The sequence below is a fragment of the Monodelphis domestica genome, chromosome 4 (assembly GCF_027887165.1).
Source record: "Monodelphis domestica isolate mMonDom1 chromosome 4, mMonDom1.pri, whole genome shotgun sequence".
Lineage (NCBI taxonomy): Eukaryota > Metazoa > Chordata > Mammalia > Didelphimorphia > Didelphidae > Monodelphis > Monodelphis domestica.
Window position 1 is genome coordinate 234,970,618 of NC_077230.1, and position 6,130 is coordinate 234,976,747.

Here is a 6,130-nt window from a genome sequence, read left to right on the forward strand (position 1 = left end):
TTATCTTGTTTTATGGTTTATGTGTACATATCTCACTGTCCCTACTAGATCATAAGATCCTTGAGGGCAGAGATTGTGTCTTGTTCATCTTTGTATCCCCTAGAACTTATCAAAATCTTCTGTGCATAGTTGATGCTCAGTAAATATTGGATGAACAAATGAATGAATGGATTAAGCCTCAGAATCAAAGTGGTTGAGATACTGAAGCCTTCACTGAGAATTTTGACAATGACTGCTGTTTTCCTGCTCTCCAGTGTTCATTTGCCTTAACTTCTTGGTTGTGGTCACACTAAACCAACTGTGTGAGCATTGGGAATGGTACCCACTTGGGAAATGAGATGAAATGGGACTTTACCAGCAGAAGCCAGTCAATAGAACTGACAGTGGGAAGTGGCAGAAGTCTCACTGACTTACAGAATCCATTTTGGATACAGAAGGCTGTGACCTTTAGTTGGAGATCTTTCCAGGACAGTGTTTAATCCTGAACTCCCTGCACACCTCCCTTTATGATGACATGCCTTTGTCCTCATAGTACTGAATCACCATCATCATCATCAAGCATATTGAGCACCTACCAAGCAAAGGGCACTATGATCCATAGCTGAAGTTCTTCTTAGAAAGTAACAACTCTTGGCTCAGTGGAGCCATTTGAATGTCATTTTGTATAAATCAGCATGCATTCCTGACACCCTAACTCCCACAATGCAAAATAAAATAAGTGAGTTAGTGAAGCCAACTGCAGTGGCTTTCAAACCCAGGATTAAGTACATGACATGCATGAAAATTTTCATGCCAATCCATTTATTAACATCCTAGGAGAAAGGAGCAAAAGTGGAGAGATTTGTAATCAGATGTCAAGGTGGGAAAAGAGACAGAGTGGGACACAGAGAAAGAGGAACAGAGTCAAAGAGAGGCAGAGACAGTGGGAAGACTGAACTGACAGTTGGGGTACCTGGATTTGAGTTAGCACAGTCACTGACTGTGTGATTTTGGGTAGGTTACTAAACTTTCTCTTCTGTAAAATGATGGTATTGAACTAGTTGATCACATAGGGTACTTTGTGCTTCTGCTTCTGCTCTAAATATAGCCTTTCTAGAATTCTTTTTCCATGGTGCTAACTAGTGACAGATTTCCCTTTCCTAGGTTTGGGACTGGCCCTAAGAGAATACCTGGCTATTGGGCATCCATTTCTTCAAGAAGTACTTTTATGTAGCCAAAATATTCAAACAAATAGCTTTCACAAGAACTGCAAACTTTCAAGACAGTGAAAACATGCTCCGAATTACTACTAAGCAAAATGCAAATTAAAATAATTCATGCAAATTGCATAAATTAAAAAAAAATGCAAATTAAAACATGGAGTATTACCTCACATCCAACAAACTGGCAAAGATTGTCAAAAAAGTAGAAACAATCAATATTGGAGGGACTGTGAAAAGGCAGTACATTAATTTATTGTTGGTGAAAGTATGAATTGATCCAACTATTCTGAAAAAAAATTTGGAATTATATGAGAAAAGGGATTGAAGTGTTCATATCTTTTGATTCAGTAGTCGACAAATACCTAAATGAGGTCAAGGAAAGGTAGAATATATAGGAAATAATCAGAGAAATACTTCATGTAACAGTAAAGAACTAAAAACAAAGTGGGTGTCCAACTAACAGCTGTGTGAACTTGCGCAAGTCATCCTCACTTCCATTCTGTGCCTCAGTTTCCTCATCTATAAAATGAAAGAATTGGACTTGATCGTTTCTAAAGTTCCTCCAGGCTCTAAATCTATGTTTCTATGAATTAAAAATCCTTGTCTCTGCCCTCAGGAACCCACTTCCTGCCCCCTCTCTCCCAATCTAATGAATCATCAAGTCCTCTTGATATTTCCTTCACAATCTATGGCACTGCTTGATCCTTTCCTTCTCATTTTCAGTACTACCGCAGTTGACCGAAAGCAATGAATTCTAAGGATGGAATTTCCGGCCCTGTGACAGGTGAGGGGAGGGATTTTTGAGCAATGGTCTCACCTGTCCCTTTCCAATCATTTCTCATAAATGCCTTGGCAGAAAGGATGCCCGTGAAACAAGAGCAGGAAGGCAAAGGCTCATAAACAGAACAACAGGGAGTCCAGCCCATTGTGTAATCACGATGGAAGGCAGAGCTTCCAGGAACAGAAATGCTGCAGGTGTGGTGGCTCTCTCTCCAAGCCTAGCTGTAATCCCTTTCACTCACTGCTTCTCTCCCGGGGGCCCAATTACTGGCCAGGCCATAAAAGCCAGCACAAGAAAGATACTTTTGCTAGTGATTGTGTGATCAGTCAAGCTGTTCCTTCTGGCATGCCAGGGGAGTGATTCAAAGTAGATTTCTATATGTTTGGCAGGTATGAGAGTTGTTCAGGGTTCTGACCTTGGGGAATCCTTATTACCTATAGTATTGGGAGTTACCTTTCCTGCTGCTCCTTTTGTATGAATTTTGTGTGTCTTCTTTTTAGCTAGTGCTGCTGCTGGTCCTGGCCCCAGGAAAGATGTGTGTGTGTGCGTGTGCCCAGACGTGCATGTGGATGTGGATGGGGATGGCAGAATTCTTCTTCCAACTGAAGATGAGAAGTCTTAAGTTTGTGGACAGAAGGAAAATGGGGAAACTCACTATAGTTCCTGAATCTTTTTGGGCCATGGATCTTCCCCTTCTGCAGACTGGTTAAGTCTATTGATCTCTTCCCGTAGGACAGTAGCATTTTTTAAATGAATAAAATAAAATCAATAGGATTTCAAAGGAAACCAATTCTATTGAAACAAAAGCAGAGTTTTCCCCCTTATTCAAGTTCATGAGTCCCAGATTAAGAATCCCTGCACTAGATGCAGTCATGAGTCCCTGAGGGAGAACTGTTGTTCCAGGGGATGAAATAAATACCCAATCTACAAGAGTATTCCTGGTTGAAAATTCATCTTTTGTGCCTCCTCCTATTTTCACTACACAAAACTGTGTATGTACCTTATTGGACTGTGAGTTCTATGAAGGCAGGGACAATGCCTTATTTCAATGTTTTATCAGCCTCTTATGCTTTTATCAGCATCCAATACAATGTCTTGTGCCTAGAAGGTAACTATATAAATGTTTACTTAATTCAAGAAAGTAAGCATCTCTATGTAGGCTTGCAAAGCTGACCTTGTCCACCTTCTAGGCTTCCCTAGGAAAGGATGACACATTGATCAGTCTGGGAAATGTCTTTAAACGAGGATCTTTAGCGAAACAGAACAGTTGAAGCCAGGCAAGGGCAAATATGGAAGATAGATGCCAATAAGAAAAGAGGACTGTCCTGAAGTCAGTGGAGTTGTCTTCAATGATGCTAAGTAAAGTAGTGAATATATGGGTGTTGGAAAATATGGATCAAAATTATGGGATCAATTGCATATAACTAGTTCATTTGGGAAGTAAATACAAGGTAATATGTAAAAGGGAATGTCACAATTCCACTATCCCCTTGCAAGAGTCAAGACTGACCCTGTTGTTCTGAAGACCTAGTGCTTCACTGGGCTATATTTTTTAAGAGGGCAAGGTAAGAGGAAATGAGGTAGCATAATAGATAGAGCACTAGGCCTGGAGTCTGGGGAACCTGGGTTCAAATCTAGCCTTAGACATTTCCTAGTTTTGTGACCTTGGACAAGTCACTTAACCCCATTTTTTCGAGTCCTTGTCTTTCTGTCTTAGAGTTGTTACTAAGACAGAAAATAAAGGTCTAAATGAGAGAGAGGGACAAACAGTCAGCCAGAGATAGAGGCAGAGACAGAGAATAGGTTAATATGAGATTGAGAAATCAGAATGGCTTCTGTATTCACAGTGGCATTGAGTTCCTCATATGTGAGTTCTATGTGATTCCCGGAGTTTCCTGCTATGAGAATGGTTGGCCCTTGTCTATGTGTTATCTGAGAAAATGGCAATGTCTGAGAAGATTTCAATAATCTATGTGGGTCTATAATGTAAGCTAGGATTTTGGACTGGGTGAGATAATCTATCTAATGTCCATTCCAACTCTAAATTTGTGATGCTAGAGATCACTTCAGGAATTTAGGTAGGATGAAAATTGACTCCACATCCATCTGGCTAATGGGAACCCAAAAGCATCCTCTGAGTTATTCTTTCCTCCTTGGCTATAGAGGGATAGCAGGAGTGAAAAATTCCCAAATGGCAATGGAAATGGCCTAGATGATGAAGTATGAGTTCGCAGGTTGGAAAAAGTTGTACTCTATTACAATGTATGTAATATTGCATTCAATTTGGGTGATATTGGCAAGATGGAGCCTATCTAGAGGAGGATGAGTGCCATGATGAGGAGGAATTGAGACAATGCCCTATGAGAATGGGTTGAAGAAAGTGAGGATAGTTGACCTGGTTCAGAGGTTGGATACGTGACTAGATTTATTTTGATTGACTCCAGAGGGTCCAACCAAAAGCAATGACTGAAGTCTATAGAAGAAGAGTAGAAGTAGGCTTGATTTAAGGGAAATCTCCCTAGCAAAGCAAAAATAAGTTTCCTTCAGAAGTAGTGAGCTCTCAGGGGCAGTGAGGTAGCACAATGGAGAGAGTGCCAGGCCTCAAGTTAGGAAAACCTGGGGTCAAATCTAGCCTCAGACACTTCCTAGCTATGTGAACCTAGGCAAGTCACTTAATTGCTAGCCCTTGTTACTGTTCTGTATTAAAATTGATATTAAGACAAGAAGGTAAGAGTTTTTTTAAAAAAAGAAGGTGTGAGTTCTCCACCTTTGGAGGTCTTCAAATAGAATCTGAATAATCTACTTTTGGGGAATGTTATAGAGTAAACTGCTACTAATTACTTTCAGGGAAGTAGGAGAAGATAAGAATATTTGAGTTGCATAATATTGCTCTACTTGGTAACTATGGCAAGTGAGAAGCCCCATTTGGTGAAGGACTTTGTTTTGGACTTGAGACATGGAAATCACATTAAAAGACTTATATATATTAATTTAAGGTCACCAAGGAATTTAGCTATGTAATTCCTAAATGAAAACTCACATCAGCAGTCAATCTTTTATGGAGTTTTTAATTACTAACAGGAGGAAGAAAGGTATTAGAGAGAGAGAGAGAGAGAGAGAGAGAGAGAGAGAGAGAGAGAGAGAGAGAGAGAGAGACAGACAGAGAGAGAGAGAGAGACAGAGAGAGAGAGAGAGAGAGAGAGAGAGAGAGAGAGAGAGAGAGAGAGAGAGAGAGAGAGAGAGAGAGAGGAGGCCAGGGCAAAGAAAAGAGATCAGTCCCTATCACTCATGTGACCAAAATGGAGAAACAGTCTCAGGGTCTCCACTCCAAGCACCCAGGCTCCAACAACCTCCTTTCCTCCACCCACTCCTCAGCTGTCCTCTACCTCACTTCCTGTGTCTCACCTGTGCCAATGGTGGCTCTAGCTTAACTCAGGACCGCCCAGAGGTCTGTCCCCTTTGCACATGTCTGTTGAAGATCATATTCTCAAATAATTAAATCTTGAGCTTTGCTGCAGCCCTTCCTAAATCCTGTTACCCTGAGTAGGGTGGAGATTTTCGTTTCCAAGACCTGATTCTGCCATTCCAAGTATCTCCATTGTTATTGATCAGGAAATAGCCAAATCCCATCCTCTGAAGAATGGTTTGAACAGGGTTGAGTAGTTTTGAAATTCACAATCCTCCCCTGAGGCCCAAGGAAGGCTAACCTCTCCGATGGGTCTTGTACACATACTAGCTATGAAATTACAATAGTTAGAGATAAGGGAAAAATAGGAGAGATAGAGAGAGACAGCAAAACCAATGTTTTGCTGGGCACATTGACAAAAGCCAATTAGGGGGCAGTCCCCTTTGGCAGAAGAGTGTACATTCAAAATAAATTCAATCAACCTTCAGTTCAAGCAACCACAACCCAAGGTTCATTCTTGATCTTGATGTAATGTAGGTTTTCTGGCATCTTTCTGCAACAGTTCATTCTCTGGATTTTAGGAGTTAGCAAGCGTCTTCCTTGAAGATGTTTCTCAAACAAAAAAAAAAAACTTTTCAAAATCTTGGAATTTTATTAAAATACAATCCCCCCTGAAGTGGGTATTAAAAAAATCCAGTTCAGCTCAGGATGCATTGTTGAGTTATGGGGGTATATGAGTCA

The 6,130-nt window shown here is 40.7% G+C and overlaps 1 long non-coding RNA gene across 1 annotated transcript; it reads left to right on the top strand.

Annotated features, from left to right (window-relative positions):
• Positions 1-618: 618 nt before the first annotated feature.
• On the top strand, positions 619-3,049 carry LOC103101488 (uncharacterized). The gene is made up of 3 exons (XR_467862.3): positions 619-993; positions 1,926-1,986; positions 2,484-3,049. It is a non-coding gene; the product is annotated as an uncharacterized LOC103101488 (long non-coding RNA).
• Positions 3,050-6,130: the final 3,081 nt, after the last annotated feature.